This window comes from Corvus cornix, chromosome 1 (genome assembly GCF_000738735.6).
Source record: "Corvus cornix cornix isolate S_Up_H32 chromosome 1, ASM73873v5, whole genome shotgun sequence".
NCBI classification, from domain to species: Eukaryota; Metazoa; Chordata; class Aves; order Passeriformes; family Corvidae; genus Corvus; species Corvus cornix.
In genome coordinates this window covers 98,179,459-98,198,351 of record NC_046332.1, presented here as the reverse complement: position 1 = coordinate 98,198,351, position 18,893 = coordinate 98,179,459, and the positions used below count along the sequence as shown (strand labels likewise).

Sequence of the window (18,893 nt, the reverse complement as noted above, 5' to 3'; positions counted from 1 at the left end):
TCAGTGCGCAGGAGTGGGAAGATTTAACTTAGCCTTCCAAGTGATTGGATCATATTAGAAATATTCCTGAAGTCATGGCTTTATTTCAAAGATCTTTGCTTAAGATAACTTTATTATATACAAGATGCTGTATTACTGCAAATCAACAGGTAAGAACATTATCAATCCATTTAACACTGGTGATACATCCTATGATAATACAGATTTTATGCATAATTTATAAATACAACCCCAGAAGAAGTAACTAGAGCCTACAGCTTACACAAAAAGAACATTAACTGATTTCTGTAAAGAAAGTAACATTACAGTAAAGGTACTGTAAATTCACGGTAGAAATTATCTACCCCACACAAACACTTCTGCATTTGTCTACACAGGATGTTTCCAGCAGACTCAAAGCAGCCTTGCTCTGGCTCCCGTGAGTACAGCTTCCAGCTACTTCAGTGTGGCACAGAGCTCCATCTAATATAATCTAGCCTACACAGGGCTTGTTAGCTCAGGTTTGGTGATGAATTAACCACAGCCACTGGCTCACAACCAGCTCAAAGCATGAGCCAAATTTGCAACATAGCATTTAGACACAACTGACAGCGTCTCATAATGAAATTGCTAACTCACCTTATTCACCTCACTTACTTCATCTAGTGGAATAAACTAATCACCCATATTGCTACACAAAAAGCATTCATATGGAAGATTGAGGGCCCTGTTTACTCACACCTTAACTTACTGATCTTTTCCAGGTAGAAAAATCTGTGTTTAACAAAGGTCAAAACCAAAGTGAACAATTTTTGCTGACAGTGGGACCAATGGCATCCACTGCCCTTGACAGTATTTCACACAAAGCATTTCTGATACTTATGAACAACAAAATGACTGCTAACAGCTCCAGGAGGTACATTAACAGCAGGAATGATAAACCTTCAGCAGGACTCTGGCTCTCTACTAAAGATTACACTTTTTGTTCATGCATATAGGAAACTAAACCTAAAAGCACAGACAGCTCAGCCTAACACCTACACTGGAAACTTAAATCTAATGCTTTGTTTCATTTGTGCATGAATAGTGCATCCACTGCACACACACTACAGAATGACTGAAGTCCAAGTCTGTACCACAAAATCTGGCACACTAATCTCAAAATTTATTTCTACCATTTAATAGGTAAAAGCACTGCTTGGCTTTTAGGAATTGGCTCCTTTTTCAAACAAAACTGGCTACTAGAAATTAGTAGACAACAGGGTCATTAAAAAAAAAAAGAAATCAGGTGCTCATAGTCCCATCTCCTATAAAAATATGGATATGTGATTATTAATAACACAATTAATAGACTTAAGTCTATTTTGACTTTTTCCTATTGATGAGTTTTCTAATTTTAGGGAAACCCCCTAGATAATTCAAATATCTTTGAAAGTTTATGAAAGTAGGAGGCCTAATGGAAAGTGAGAAACACATGGTTCACACCTAATCAAGTATCAGAAAATCTGCCCAGGAGCAAGCAAATGCAAATAGCCCGAACACAAGGCAAAAAGCATCCAGCAGAACTTTCACCTTCCCAGACACCAAATTCAATCAGCCGTAAGACTCAAACCCACAGGAAACCAGGCTTCACCAGTTCCGGTACTCACGGAAATACCTGATTTCTATAAATGGTAACATTTTCCATATAACATCTACTGAGAGCTTCTTCAGCACATCAAACTCTGTACCCTGCAAGGCATCTCCCTGCCCTACCCTAGACAAGCTACCCAAATATTTTTCCTTCCAAATGTTATTTTCTTTAAAAATACATTAAATATTTCCTTTAAAAATCCACAGCTAGTCCTATTTATGTGACTATTTGCTGGGTGGAACAAAGTTAGATGCTAAGCTGGAAATACCGTAACAGCTGAGTATTTTAACTGGCAACACCCTTGTAATGACATGCCTGTGTGTCGTATCAGCTAGAGGCTTCACAACCTTACAAATCTGACATCTCCCATCTTGAAAGAGTCATTTAGCAGGTTTACCAGAATTTCACATGTGCATGGTCACAGACAATCTTGTATTAAAAACACCCAAGAGCATTGTATAAAGTGTATATTAGTGAGTTTGACACTTGTCACTAATGACTTCAGTACCGAACTCAGGAAGGTCAATATGCCATTCCTCCAAAACTGAATAAAACTTTTGTGCCGCACCATAATATGATTTATGATACAGTATTTTTTCTGTAAAATAAAAGTCCAAAGTCAAGGTCATATATTGCTTTTAACACTGAAATTTTATCTCTTTCCAGATAAAAATCAATAGCCTTATTACCTGTACTGTTCCATCATTATAGGTGTGCTCTATTTACACAGATTAGCAGTGTTCTACAAGGAACCTGCTCTAAATAAACATAAATTGGATAATAAGGATGCTACAATTCATTGTACATCTAACACCACTGGGCTTTGGAGATTTTTTCCCCCAAAATCTGAAAGCAAACATACGGCAGTACATACAAAGACTATACTATACCTTTCTTATCACAGGCACCCAATGCATTTCCCAAAATTTGCTGCTTAGTATTTTAAAACTTCAACTTTGCTGAGGCTTATTTTGCTGCATTTTAAAAATGTAACAAAGCAGGGGAGAGGGGAGAACTGAGAGCTATGGCTGGATTCAGTAATCCAGTAGATATCAGAGTCTTGACTAAATATACTTCTCCTGATTAAAAGCGACCCACCCATGAGAATCAAAGAGACAGAAATTTGGAGACCTGCCAGTTCATACAATAACTATGTTTATTTGTCTTAATAAATATTTAAGAAACATGACTTGTGGTATTTGATACAACTGAGACCATGGTTAAAAGGCCCCTCTCCATGACATAAGCAAATACAGCCTATCCTCTTTATTTGTCCGACTTCTTTTCGACATTCAAGGCTAATCTAGTTTTAGGTCAGGAAAGACTGCGGTCTATCATTTTAAACAAACCATTGTAGTAAAACGTGAACAGGAAATTCCTAACTACACTGTTCAAAGAACAATGATTAGAAAAACAACACAAGCTCACAAAGCACAAGAAGGGCAGTCTGGATGAAAATAAAAAAAAGCATCATACACATACAGTCACCTTACTCATTTTACTTTTCCCCTGCCAGACCCCACTCCCCACCTCATCCTCCTGCCAAGGGTCCTTCAGACCTTGCCAAGGGAGAAACCTCTGGATCCTAAGGGGGAAAAGTGCAGTATATACAGCTCTGTCTGATACCTTGGAAATATCCGGCCTGCGGGAGTTAGTGCAGGCATGCCATTCATTCCACAACATATAAATGCCCTCTTTAGAGCCTCATCCAAGCAGCAGTTTCCTTTGGACTTTGAGGCACAGGTCTGCCTTGTTTTTCAGTAAGCTGCAAGCTATTTTTGCCATGAAAAAAAAACCCCAACATTTAAAAAGTATGCCTGCCTAGCATACAGAAAGTATATAAAATGAGTAAATGTGGACTCAAGGAAAATCTCCTGTATTAGAACTCTATTCATAGTGCAGATTTCCATCTTCTAAAAGAAACAAAACCCCAAACACTTAAACCCCCAAAAGCACAACAAAATTCATGTACTTTAAATACAAGTGTAGTATCTTAAAACATTCAAAAATTCTTTAAGCAAAGTGCTCTCACAACTATTTTGAAATCATCCTTGTAAAAATCTGAACAAGTGACTATCTTCACTAATGGGAAGAAAAAAAAATGTATTCCTAATTTGACTAATTCACTTTTAACATCATGTACTGACATTGTATTAAGAGCCTATTATTCTGTATAACATCTGGTTTTTTTCTTTACAGAAAACCCAGAAATATCTGGATACAGGTATTAGTGCTAAAATCTTCATCCACTTTGAAAAATAAGCTTTTGAACACATACATTAAAAAGGCGAAAGACAGAAAAAATGAACACAGGATCTCAAAAGACTTGCATTTTAAAGAACCGTATTCAGGGACTGGAGAGTGGGGAAAAAATTTCCACAGTCAGGACACTACCCCTAGTTTCGGGGTGTTCCAAATGGAACAAGAGTTTTGGACACAGGGTAATTTGTATTTTAAATGGAACAGAAAAGCCTTTTATAAATGTTCCATAGATTCTAAATGTAAAGAAAATAAACTTACAGTTGTGATTTGAGTAAAAAATGAATATGATTTTCTTTATGAAGTCACTTCAGAAAGACTAAAACAAATATCTTAAGAACCATGTAGGCAAACAGGCATATGTGCAAAACTTCAAAAACTCCAGATGTTCACATACCAAACATAATTACCCTAAAGGAGATATTCCAGAAATTTATTACAGTATGTTTTAATGATAAAATGAGGCAGCTGTATTTTAAAACAACAAAACTTTTAAAAAATTCTGAACCCATTACATGTTAGAAGAAAAAAATTACCAATACTCCCTTTCAGATATTGTTTCCAAAAGAAACAGGTAATGGTAAAAACCTCTGTACAAGTCAGAAAACAGAAAAAGAGAGAGACTTTAATTCAAGGATCCAAACTGAGTCCCATCAATAGTAATGAAAGTGCATTATTGCCTTAAAGCTGTTTGGCAGATATTATGAGACAGAACAGAGGACTCGTCTCACTCCTAGCAGGCAGATGTCCAGAGAACAAGATAGCTACATCATCACTGTAACTGAACAGAAGCACTGAACAGGCACAGACAGATCTACAAGATTACTCCCAGAAATAATTTCCCTAACACAATATTACAAGAGAGCTCACTCTACATACAAGTATTGGTATTTCAGTGGGAAAAGTTTGCACAAATGAACTACTTTCCACAATCACTGGAGCTTTATTTAGCCTATTTCCTGAATATTGTGACAAATTTTATGAACACTGGTTTGAAAAAAATATACATATATCTTCATTCATATGAATCACCTGCTATTTTGTCTTTTACTAAGTCATAAAAAAATACTCTATAATGGCTTAGCAAGAAAACAGGTTTACATCTGAGCTTTATGAAATGTTCAAGGTTTTTTTATATTTACTTCTGAGAAAACTTAAAGAGTTTTTTCTAAGCACATGACACACTCCAAGAAGACAAAAAGTTGGGATATCAAAATCTGTGCCAAACTTTCCAGAAGCCACTTCTGAAAATTAAAAATTAAGGTAGTTGATAATTTCCTAAAAGGCCTTGAATCCCTAAGAACAGATTCAGTACAAAGAGTAAGGAGGTTTTGAGTGACATTTACAGACAAGGACAGGAAACACTACTGTGACTTTTCTTTAAAAACTTAAACCAAGGAAAAAACCACCACGAAACTAATCGTGGCTCAGCAAATCTTCCACAGATCACTCCCCACAAACATTTCTCAACTTCAACCTTCCAGATGTAAAATCAGAATAGTGTTTACTAACAGAAGCACTGAGACTATAGCCATAAACAAATATTGCAGATTATAAATTGGCTGAAATTTCAGATGATTAAATGACATGGTACAGACCATTCACATACATTTGTGTTTGGATACTTACTCATGGACTAAAAAGACTCTTTCCTCCAAAAGCCTTCTATCATGCCCAACTGAAGAAATTTGTAACGCTTCAGCAAAACTTCATGTAAGTGCATACAGAAAACTATTAAAGAAGACAACCAGGAATTTACAAAGTAGCTTATTTTACAGTAAGAAAATAATTCCTAGAACTGGAAATACAGTATCTTCATTGCACCATCAATCCATCAGAATCCAAGAGTCAGCCTGATCATAAACCTCTTGACATTTTACTCCAAAAATAGGCTAAAGGGAAATATTTTGTTTAAACCAAAAGTTAAAGGGTTTATTTCACAATTTCTTGGGGAAAAAATTGTAGCTGTACCATATTAAAAAACAAAACAAACCCAACCAACCCATACAGAACACACAAGAAAATACCAACCTACCACTTTAATTCTGCCTAAGACAAGTATGCAGGGTTCAGCATTTAATTTTTTCCCTCAACAACATCATCATCTTCCTGAATAGAAAACATTAAGTAACACACTTCAAGAACAGTCATCATACTTCACACTGCAGATCAGTTCCAAGGAACTTAGGTGAAACTAGCCATTCACTAAGATCAAAGAAAACACTTCTTTAATTCAGTGCATTACACAGTGTTCTGAGAAATCAAGAAGTTGTTTAGCTGAATCAGTACACGACTCAATATGCAAAGAATTATTAAATACAAACAACACAAAAGAAAGGATAAGGACAAGCTCTAGGATCTCTCCGTCACTCTACACACTCCCCTTGACTAAGGCAAAAGGCTTAAAAAAAAATCTTTCTTTAAGTCCTATACACATTGTAGCTGCCTTTTAGTAGTGCAGATAACTGAAGAGTTGCTTCTTTCTGCAATCCTGGCTATAAGGAAGAACATTAAAATACTAGCTCATGCATGCATTAAGCTGCATTTCCAAGGGTGGAGAACTGTGTGAAATCAAAAAAGTTTTCACAACAGATATTCCTCTTTATGACATGACATTTACTCCCAAAGTTCCCCTACAGCCAACACAAAATGATGACTAGGCAGTCCAGATACAAAATACAGTTGATCAAAAAATACCTGACCATTTTTAATTAAAATGCTTTTGCTTTCCTTCTGAGGAAAATGTTTTTTTTTTAAACCTTTGTGAAATATGGAGATTCAGTTAAAACGATGTCTTCTGCCATACAGACAAGACATAAGCATCAAAATCAAATTGCAATTAAGAAGTAGGCTACAATGGATTTTTGAAGTACTTTTAATATAAAAATTCAGCCTCCGAAGCATTATCAAATGAAAAGCCTGGAAGTTCACAGATGTAAGTCTATTGAGGCAAGGATTGTATTTGATTGCTTGAGAGGAATCTCAAAGAAAAGCAAGAAACAAGTCCATCATTTCAAAGTAGAGCATTTTTAACCATCTTTCTGCAAGCTGGTACTAGTGACCATTTTTCTAAACAAAAAATTCTGTAATTTAATTGTCCCAACTGAGCAGCTACATTAAGCACAGAAGTAGTAGTCAAATGCCCGTGCAGAGTCTTGAGCACATGGTGCTTGTTTATCACAAATCTCAGTACACCCATAACCACAAGAGCACCACTAGGCTTTCCCTTGAATAAACTACAAGCTGGCAGAAAAGCAAAAATAAGACAACTCAAACCAACACAGAGTAGCGTACACTTTTTTCAAATGCTGCGAATCAGAACACTGCATACAGTTGAAAACAAGCATATAAAAATATATAATATGAATATACATGTTTTTAACCAAATTTTGACAAACTACCTATTGCAGTTCCATCTACAACCATTTCCAATTTTTTTTTAACTATGTGAAGTAGAGGTCAGTTATGCTATCTCTAACAGACGATCATCAGGTTAACTTGTGGGACGGCTTTCTGATGGATTTCTCCTTAATTAAAAACCAAGCTATGCTAAACCACAACATCATCAATTATAGTATTAAAGGCTACTTAGACGCTACTAAAACAGACCTTTGATCCAACAGGCATGATGGTCATTAAATCAGTTTTTTCTTGGGTTTTGTGGTTAACTTATTCTGAAGTTTGGGGTTCAAGGATTTTTACCTATGTGCCTTATCATATCTTTAATACTGTGATTCTTAGTCTTATCCAAAAGATGTAATCTGGGGGAAGCAAAAGACATTGAAGTGTTGAAACAGTTATTTCAAAACACATGCACTTCTTTCTCCAGCTCCTAATTATCCCTACACTGCCCAAAAGAAAAAAAAAAAAAAAAAAGGTAGTGTACTTTTTATTCTGTAATTCTCTTTTAAGCACTCATAGAATTGCTGTTCAAGTCAAGTAACTTTGGACAGTATCCACCTTTGAGAAGTGGGTCACGATTTGTTTATGCTATAGAATTAGATAATTATGCAGTACTTCAGCTGCCTTCCCAAACATGGGTAGGCCACTCTTTCTAAGAAAATGTTGTGCATTAAGGCTTTTTAGAAGTCTTATTTTTAGCCGTTTAAACTGCAGTCCAACATTAAATAAATCAATTTTGAAATATTAAGCATTTTCAGCTTTGATACCAAACTCTGCATTTTGCTGTAAAGAATCCTAATCACTCTCTGTGAGAAAGAGTTTCAGCCTAAGTACAATATAAGTCAAAATAGTTTCAACAAGATTCTCCATAGATATTTCATCTCAAAAATAACTCTTTCAGAACGCTATGAAAGATAGCCTTTGATTCTCTGTTGCTGGTTCAAGGGTATTGATATCACTGTACTTTATTTTTGACCCACTGCCAATTAAATATACTGAAATAGAAAAGTCTTTGAAAACAAAAATAAAAAATGTAGTTGCTTTAGGTTTTGATATTTACTAACTCAGCCCTTGATGGCAGTCAGCTCCTTCAGCCAAAGGGTGAACAGTACAGCACAGAACTGCCTCCATCCTGCAAACCACGGGGAGACCACCACGCTCATCACTAGATGCAAAAGCCTTTCCTACTCCAGCCAACACCCACAGAAATGTAGGGAAACAAACTGAGAAACATTCCAGCTTATTTGATCATGCAACATGTACCTAGAGCAAGCCTTGCCAGGACTGGAGCTGTATTAAATGGCTGACTCGCAGGATTCAATCAGCTATTAAAAGTCACAGATCACGTCTTACCAAGCTTTTAGCACATTCTCATTGCATTAAGTCCAAATTAACTTTCCTATGTGGGACAGAATCAAGAAATGATCAAGACCCTGTGGTATGGCAGAGCAAAGCCTACACCCCCATTCCTTGCTATTAATGACTAGTTAAGAACTGAAGGATTTATTCTCACGAAATAGGCTAGATTGGTATAAAGGAAAAAGAACACATCATCAAAGTCCCTGCCCCTCTCCATAAGCAGAGACAAAAATCTTGTTCATCTAATCCAAATATTACAACCTCCTCCTCTATGACCTGGCAATTTCCACCTATACACATTAACCTCCCTCAAAAAACTCCCCAGATACACTGGAATAATCTTTTGACAAGTTCTCGCTCCAAACACTGGTGACAAAACCACCTTTTAAGTCACCCAAATAGCTGTTCCATGGTTTTTCTTATTACCTTGACATGCCTTTTCACGCTCCATTCCTTCCTCAGTCACACCCTACACTTCTACACCCAACTGAGATCTTCCGTGGAGATGCTCCACTGTCAAGATACTTTCCACATCTACCTGATCTTATACTCACTTCCCTCACATACACCTCCCAAGCACACATCTGGTCTAATTTCCTCACACACCAACTTTGTTCCCTGTCACCCCTGGCAATACTCACCACTGACTTCACCAAGCATTTTGTGTTTCCAAGCTGGTGATGATACCACAAGCTCAGTCCCCAAATCATTTCTACTATTTGCAGCTCTTTCGCCTCCTGATACCCACTTCGGTGCTGCTACTCGACTAAAAAACTGACTCTGACACCTATTTTTCTTCTGTTGGCCTTTAAACATCCTTAAACATCCATCTTATGTCAGAAAACTGATTCTCTCCTTTTGAAACATAACTTGATTAGATGTGTTGTTTTACTATGGAAGTATTTTAAAAATCAGTCGTCAAGGCTGCCATTCACAAAGAGGATTTACTCAAAGAAGGTTTTAAACTGACTCATCACTTTTCCCTAATCCAATTCCTTATTGAATCAAGCTTAATTGACATAAACCACTCAAATACCCATCTGCCCCAAAGGTTAAGTTGAGCGTAGGGAACTCAACCAGCTGAACACTACCCTTCCCCAAAAAAAGGAGACATGAAATACTGCATAGGGTTGGGGTTTTTTCTCATTTTCTTACTGCAAGGTCAGATAAGCAAGGGTACCAGTGCAAGAGAGGGGTGAGACCATGTGGTTTGGCAGGGAGGACATTACTGGTTTTGGCAGCAGCGAATTATTAGCTCAAGAGCACTGTATTGCCAAACCTTGCTGAGCGTGCTCCCTGCCCTGCCACAGCAGGCAACGAGGTAGGAAAAATACCTAGAGCGTGTTTTCTTTAGCTTGCTTTTTTCAACCAGAAACAAGCTGAAGATTACTTAAAAGCTGCAATACTGGCTGACTTTGCTGGTGAATGTGAACTGTCACATCCTGCAGCAGATACGATATTCAGGAAGTTCAATTTTTAATTGTAGGCAGAAAAGTATTAGTTTTACTTTTTTCAACAATGTATCAACGAAATACTTCTGTTTGGCTTCACATACAACTTTACAAAGCTCTACCTTCCAAGAAACAACACAAAATTATAAACCAACATTACATTTAACAGGCATGTCTGTGAAGCTTGTTAACAGGGCTCTACTATAGATAAGTTTCTAGGGTTTTTTATTGCCTACGAGTCATTTGTTCTTATGTTTACACAGTGTTGTCACTATATTTGCTAAAAACATGAAGTTGTTATCTCTCAAACTAATCACTAGAATCCAAGCCTGAATAGGAATATTTCCCCAAATAATAGGACTTGAATCCCAGCCCTAGACTTCTGACATTTCAAATCTTGCATTCTCACTTGTGCAGATCCTGAAAAGCAGAGATTTCCCTCCCCATAAGCCTTTAGAAAATACACTAATGCAAACACCCAGTTTTCTTTTCACACTGCCTGGTGCTGTTTAATTACAATAAATACAACCACTGTGTCTATACCAACTCAGATACACACTAATTTATATATATAAAAATAGCAAAGTACCTTCTCTGACAGTTTCAAGCACAGACAAGTTCCAACAAATCAGGGTTTCTCAGCTTGCAAGACCCAACGCAGATATGAATCAATACCATGTCACAGCACCCTTCGAGAAACAGCTCTCGTAACACGTGCCATCACACTGCTGTAACACACTCAAATCACAACTGCTAATTTAGTCCTTTCTAGCATGCACACAAATACAGTAAAGCAGGTGTCTACAATACATATCTAATTGCCGAAAATACTTCCATTAAGAGGTAAAAACTACACACACACAAAAAAAACCCCTTCACCTTTAACGAAATGTTAAGAAGCTTAACAGTGGTGGCTTTGTTGCTAATGAGGTTTCTGTGGCTCAAAAGATGTTTTGATGCTTTGGCACACATGCATTAGGTCCTGAAATTTTATGCTGCCTAAGCCAGATTTTCAAAGGATATGTATTTTAATTAGTAAAAACCAGTTAAATAAACCATAAATCACTATTATTGTACTATAAGGAAAACCTTTCATCTTAGAAAGAATCAGTGGATGCCTTCCACCTCTACACTTCAAGACACTGAAAAACTACTAAAAACATTTCTAATACTCAATGACTGGAGATGTAGCACTCATTTATAACAATGCTGAATTACAAGAAAACATTAATGCTCACTTCATACAGGCACTGCTTTTCCCCCAGCAATATAAATCTGAAAAGAAATTAAGTTACTTTTTCAAAACATTTAAATCAGAGAGGTGAGATCAAGGCGGCAAAGGGGGGAAACCAGTAATTTAGCAGTATTTACCATGAATCAGCTAATTAACATTGTAAGGTGTTAACACCTAATCAGAATCTACCAATCAAACAAAAGACTCAGCTTGAAGATCATACCCAATACCAAGTAACATTAACCTAGGATGCTTCTGTCTTCACTCATTTTTAATCATAAACATTTTCTTGGGATTCACACACAATATGAAGTTAAATATCGGTCTGAAGACCTACTGGACAGGATGAAAAAAAAAAATGAATGTACCTCCCTCATGACAGGGAGAGAAGTAGATCTATCATGGCATATATATGTATGTGTGAAGCTTTCAAAACAAGTGTCAGCTACAGCATGCCCTTAAAAATATTACTTAGTTATTCTGAGCAAGAACTAAAGTACAAATATGTGCAGATTGCCCGGAGAGGCCGAGGGCACTGCAGCCCTTTCTCAACACCATTTGCTGCAGCATGTATTCCCAGTCACATGCCAGGAGAGCAGCCACACAGCTGCACGGCTTTCCCATCCACACCGTGGCTGCATCCAGGCTTGACATTTGCACAGAAAATCCAAAACATCTGGATCTCAAGTACTGTTTTATATGCAATGCTTTTAATTCCACTGTATTCCCAACCTGAGGTAATCAAACAGTGCAACAGCAGTGACCTAGATGCCTGAAGTAATGGGGATATGATGCAAGCCACTGCATCTGGGAGAGGACCAGTGCTGCACCTTCTCCGAGTGTCCGCCATAGACCTGGAGACCTCTGGAGTCCCTATCCACAGTTGGCGATCCTCAGGAGGGGCTGTAGAGCCACCTCGCAAACACCCACAGTCCCAGGAGCAATGACAGGCCCAAATGCAAGCGGCTATATCCAGGCCTGCACACTGAAGATGAAGAGCTAGAGAGGGATCTCCTGTATGGGTTCAGAAGAGTCAATTCCAGCACGGGCTCTAGTGACAGAAGACATTAACAAGAGCGGGTCCAGGGGTTTTATAGGGGTGCAACGAACCAATCAGGTTTGGGCAAAGGGGAGGGGACAGTACAAACGGACCAACCAGAGACAAGGGGGGAGGGAGCAGTGCAGGGGGACCAATGGGGTATCGAACACCAGAGAACTTTCTAGAACTTACAGATATTCAACAGCGTGATGCGTATTCAAGAGGTCATACACAAAATGGGGCAGGGAAATGATGAACCAATTGCAACTAAGTAGTTAACACAAGGGTCTGTGGGTGCTCACCCTGACCATCAAGGGAGATATCAAACCCCTGAGCCAGCCCACCATGAGTTTAATGCTGCAGCTCAGCCCTGTGGTTCACCAACAACTCGGGCAGCAGCAGCCACCACCACAACAGGGATAAATAGGATTTCTTCCTGGGTGCATCAAGAGAAACAACCAAATAGAGCAACTCTCCACTTTCTAATGAAAGGATGGCTGCTCTGCCAGTCCTTATGAGATATACTTAGCTATATGTATTTTATATACAGGTCAAATGATACATCATGCAATGGAGACAGTAAAAATTGATGGTCATAAACAATGAGACTTCAAATGATAGCCGACTTAAATCAGGCAAAACTTAGGTAATTTCATCTAGAGAGTTAAAGGAGTGGAAAAACTACGCTGACATCTAATATCTACTACTGTTAAAAACATACCATATTTCTGGTTTCAACTTCTGACTATCAGATGCTATTACAAATCTACCAAAACAAAGAGTTCTGAAGTCTCTGCTATCATCTCTTTTTATGAACGGTACTCAAATCACTTCTTAAACACCTCTTCAACTGAATAAATTCAACTCTTTTCCTCTCATGGGAGAACATATTTTTCAGATCCAAATTCATTCAATAATTCTTTTTTTTTCCTTTACAAGCTTCTTCATCTCTTGCAAGCTTGGTAACAACAGCCTAAAAAGCCAATTTATAAAATCACAGCCAAATTACTATTTCAACAGTTCTGCTCCACTTTAAACATTTTCAAAGCATCACTTCCAGAAATAAATTTTTGTACCTTACAGGTTTCATTTTATGTTTTATATTAACAATCTGCATCACAGTCAAATACAGAGTATGACTTAAATTTGTCCAGTCATTGAAATATTTTCTGAGGGAAGACTGAAGTAACGATCAGCAATCACTTTGTTTTCTTCCCATTCCACAAATGGCATTAGCTCAAAACAAAACTATGAGTTGACAGAGTTGAACATCAAAATACAACAAACAGGAAGTAGACAAGAAAAGTCTGAAAACATATACAAAATTGAAGAAAATGTTCAAAAATGGCAGTGATACTAACTATACTTTTGCCTTCATCTTTCTGATGTTTTGGAATAGAAGTATTTGAATTCTAATAATTAATGTCACTAATTGCAACTCTCAGTGTAGGGGTTTAAGGCAAACCCTGAAAAATGCTATTTTTGAAAAAAAATTAATGCTTAGGATTGTCTTTGGATTGCTGAATACTGCCAACTGTACAGATAAATTCCAATACTCTAGGAAATATTCTCTTGCCTTGACAATGAGGCCACTGACTTTCTAACCTTATCACGTGGCGGCATGTCAAAAGATCCTTTGCCTCACTAAAGGCCCATCTTCCAATTTGGGCAAAACCTTCAGAAGTAATTCTCATCAGCTCTCCCATCTGCCCTCAGAGTTGCTCCTCTACATGTATCAAATAAGGCAAGAAAATATATGAGAAAATTTGTCACTAAAAATGCTCTTTTCATACAAAACAAGCAGTAGTTAAGTGACTTTAAGTCTGGAATTTTCTAGATTTGAATATCTGACATGAATATACTTTTTATTTAGGCTTCTTACTTACAATTTCTTACCCCTTTATAAAGCCAGTCTGGGGAAAGAGAAATCACATTATGCAGCATCACACCAGCATGTGTTTGAACACCTTGCTGTGCCACTTGCCATAGCAGAGGAAACAACAGTAGTAGTGGACTTTGTCTCACCCAACAGAAGAAGTCAACTAATTGGATAATACAGATACTTGCTAAAATCAAATGATGACAATAGAGTCCTGAAACAGTTCAGCAAAAAGCTGAACTTCTGCACTTTCCTGCCCAGTACACACTTAAACATTTCTGCTCTGCACTAACAACAGATACCTGCTCCTAGCAACTTTGCCAAACTGACTCCTTGTTTTAAGCCCATTAGCCTTTCCTGCTGATTTCCAGTCTCTACAATTCTGACTTTTCAGTAATCTCCTTGTCCAGCACATATTACATTTCTTGACCCCCATACTCACATCTCACACATAGCTCTTATATTTCACCCTCCAACCATCTTCCCTTCTTCACCTAGACTTTGCATGCTGCCCCTCGTGGTATTTTCTCACCCTGAAGATTCCTCATCCAAACACAGTGTTCTTTCTTTCCCCTCAGGGTTCCCTGTACAGCCAAGAAAAGAGCTGACACCCTCACACCCTGAACCCTCACCAGACCAGTTTCTCCTTACCTGTTTTTCCCTGCTCTACTGGTTTTCAGTCCAGTTCCCCTACTTTTTCCTTCCCAGACTTCAGGTGCCATCCACCTTCTCCCTACCTCTAGCTCCTGATTGCTTTGCTTTCAAAACCTACCAAATTTCCCCCCCTTGTCTGTCAAATTCCAGGGCCAACCCCATTTGATCTCATACTCGTTGTTCCAACCCACCTCTTCTACAAGGCCAGGGTTTTTCTCCTGTGCTCACATTATTCAGGTATTAGGCCTCAGAATTAAGATGTTAATGAGGACACAGGACAGAAAAACTCCCCAGTACCAGCAGTCCAAGTTGCAGGAAGTTACACACAGCTGCTAAAACCTAGGTCTTTACCAAGCCCACACTGATTTTTTAATTCCTCCCCAACTGGTCCAAATGGATGATTTCTCCATGCAAAAACACTCCTACACCTTACAAGTTTAAAATCCTCACTCCAACATGATTCAAATCTTTAAACCACCAAGACAACTCACATTAAGAAGCTGAAAGACACCCTCTTCCCTAGAGTTATTCCAAAAAACCAACACTGTATTTTAAGTGAAGTTTCCACATACAGCAAATCTAGCAAGACTCATGAGCTTGGAAAGTTTTTGCCAAACTCCAAGAGTTTTTTGTCTAAGCTCTAATCACTTGAAAACAGTCTTGTAACAAACAGCAACAGTAATAAGATCTCTGGTGCCACACAGATCATCAATATCAACCACAAACATAGTTGGTCTTCTATAAATTCATTTACAATCCCGTTATTGAACAGAATCTCAATGTAGCAAGTACTGTGCAAACACAAGATTAAAAGGCAGTTCCCTGCCTTGAAGAATTTATGATCTATTAAGATAAAAGACGACCACTACCACGAGATGAAAACATGCACTGAATGGCTCCCTTCTGAGATCCACAGGATCTGCTCGACAACCCTCTGCAATCTATCCATTAAACACAATCCATACAGAGCAACACAGTATCTTCCTGAACCTAACGACTGATTTGATACTAAAGATAACATCCTTCTCAAATCCGCTCATTTTATCACTCTTGTACCTTTTTTCTCACCACAGAAAATCATAAGGTATCCACTTGAGTCCTTTTTCCCTTCTCAGTCTTTACTATTCTGACTTGTCTCCCTTACTCTCATCATCTTCTCTTTCCCAAACTTCAAAATCCTTTATAGAGCACTTCTCCAATTAGCATTTCTTTGTCTTTTTTGCTTCAGTGGGAAAAACACTGGGGGAAGGGAGCGAAATTTGTTTTGTTTTGTGGTGGGATTTTTAATTGAATAATTATTTCAAATCAAATTCACTAACCAAACTATCCAAAAGGCTCCGAAATCTCAGGGGGAATCCTGAAAAGAAAAAAAACAAATTACTGAGTGCCAGCTAAATAGAAAGAGGAGCCTGTGGGGATGCTTAGAGACTACTACCCATAGGAAAGCTTAGAGGTGCTGATTCTCAGAGCCCTTGATCAAGTGCAGCACGGCCTGAGGTCTCATAGCTTTGTCCAGTTCCTCCTGGGTAGAAATAAAAATAACCCAAACACAGAAATGGGGGGCTGAACTCTGTCACTCTATGCCTAACTCATAATCCTGAGGTACATATGCCACAAGTAGGTTATTCTGCCCTCCACTTAAACCACTTTTTGCAAAAATACAGCTTCAATACCACTTCACTGCTGCTCTCACCTTTCTTTCCCAAACTTTCTCAGAAAACAACTACCCTGATCCTTTCCTACTTTGCTGCTGCCCATGGGAATCTGAATAGCTGCAATGAAACCCAAAAAGACTGGTCACTTTCCGACATGCAAAACCCAGACATCTCGCTAAAATAACAAGAGTGGTCTATTCTCAACCAGAGATTAACTCTGCAGTCACAGAACCAGCTCCTGCTACTTGAATTCTGTACAAACTACTGATAACATGCTTGTGAAAACATCTCTTTTCTACCTGCCCCAATGTAAATGTCTCAATCTCTGCTCTACAGCCTGTTCTTACCCAATGTGAAAAACAGATCCAAGTTTAAACCTTGGAGTGAAATATTTAGACAAAACTTCAAGCAACGTGTGGCATTTCAATTATTTCTTCCAAACACTGAGCCATAATTTTAGCAATACTATATAAGTTGAACAGTAACTCAATTTTAACACTGTAGTAAATGACTAAATCTTTTCTGTTATTTTCTGTATGGAAGATATTGCAGAAGACAAAACCGCATACTCTCTGATACTTAATGGAAAGGATGAGATGCAGGGAAGCAACAAACATCGGTTACCTTTACAACACGGTATTAAAAGGAACCTAACAACGTGTACATGCATTTCAATGTAGAAAAATATGTACTATCTAAAGCATATTAACAAATATTTAACATCTCAGCAAAAAAAATACGTGTATGCATAAGTACATCCAAATAATGAGACAAAACATCTTGATCCGGTAGGTAAATATTTAGGCCATTTAAACAATTATGCATTGTCGTGCAAAACGACAGGAATCTCTCAAATTACTACAGTCTTTAACCCAGACTGTGCTTAAATGTTTCTGTGGCCTGCTTAACATTCCAGGCATACTTCTGGCAAGGTAGCTCTGGCTGAGGTTCAAACTGTCCTTGTCCAACTTTCACTTACTATAAAAACAATTTTTAATATAGAAAAGCATACACAGAGACATATGTTTCTTATTTCGCAGACACCTAAAATACTGACACTTGTGTTCACTAACCCCGCGTGGAAATTTTTAGGCGACCACTTTGAAGCGAGATCGTCTTTTACTGGGCAGCACCCGCAACAGAGCCCACGCTTCCACCAGATTTCAGCTACGACGCTTAAATATTGCTTATAACGTATTTCTGCTAAAAGCCGTAAGACCTGTCCGTATTTACTCACCCTAAATGAGAAGAAAAGGCCTAATTCGGTCTCCCCACGCACCGCCGGGCCGTGCAGACGCTGCTTGGACACCACGCAGCTACAGATTTTTGCTGCTAATTTGCAGCAGACCGCGTATTTGTCAAATTAAGTGCAGGAATTTCCCGGTTTGCTTACCTCCACGCAGCGTTATCTTTTATGAGGAGGTAATCTACCAAATTACTCCAGCATGCCTCCAGCCTGCTGCTGCCAATTAGTTCAGCCCGGCTAATAAATCAGGATGGCCAAGCCGCTCGGTTACAGCGAGGCTGCTCCGGTACGCGAAGAGTACAAACACAGGCAGTGTCACCGCTCCTGCCTCTCCATGTGCCCCCGCACTGAGACAACGCTTAGTCCGAGCACCCACCATAGGGAAGTGCGGGGGGGGGGAAGCCTCAGTTCTTTTTTTCTGGATCAGAGTTAACATTTAACACTGCCGACAAACCCACCAGCAGCACGGGTAGGGGCTCTACCCCCATGATGGGCCGCGGAGAGCCGGTGTGACAGAGCCCCCTCCCCCCGGGGTGCCCCGCCGGCAGCGGCACCGCCGGCCCCGCCGCCCACACCCTGCCGGCGGCCGCGGACGAGGGAAGGAAAATGTCGCCGACGGGCCCGGCCCCGGGTGAACCGGGCTCGGGCCCTCTTTCCCCCCGGATCTCACTCGTACCTGTCCCGGGGGTCTATCCACGAGGTCTGCCGGGTGTTGTGGTCGATGTAAAAGACTCGCCCGTCGAAGTCCCTCGCTTCCTCCCAGCCGGCGGGCAGCGGCAGCTCCGAGCTCTCCCGGCCCCGCTGCCCGCCCGCCGCCGGCCCGCCGCCCTGTCCCGCCGCCGCTTGCCGCCGCCGCCGCCCGCCGCTCAACCACGGCATGGCCGCTCCGCCGCCGGGCCGCCGCCGCCCTGCTCCGGCCGAAAGCCGCTCCCCGCCCGCCGCCGGGGCAGCTCCAGTCCCGCCCGGGCCGCGGCCGCCCGCCGCCTCCTCCTCCTCTTCCTCCTCCAGCACTAACAGGCGGCCCCGCAGGGAGCGGGACTCGGGCGGCTCCGGCTGCACCGCGCCGAGCTCATCCTCCCCCGCGCCAGCCCCGCTCCAAGCCG

General features: G+C 39.7%; 1 protein-coding gene across 1 annotated transcript in view; it reads right to left on the bottom strand.

Moving 5' to 3' along the window:
• Positions 1–18,611, bottom strand: part of WWC3 (WWC family member 3) — a 100,498-nt gene extending 81,887 nt beyond the window's left edge. The window contains exon 1 of the mRNA XM_039550311.1: positions 18,467–18,611. The gene's annotated coding sequence lies outside the window, so the exon portion shown is untranslated. The remainder of the gene's footprint in view (positions 1–18,466) is intronic.
• Positions 18,612–18,893: the final 282 nt, after the last annotated feature.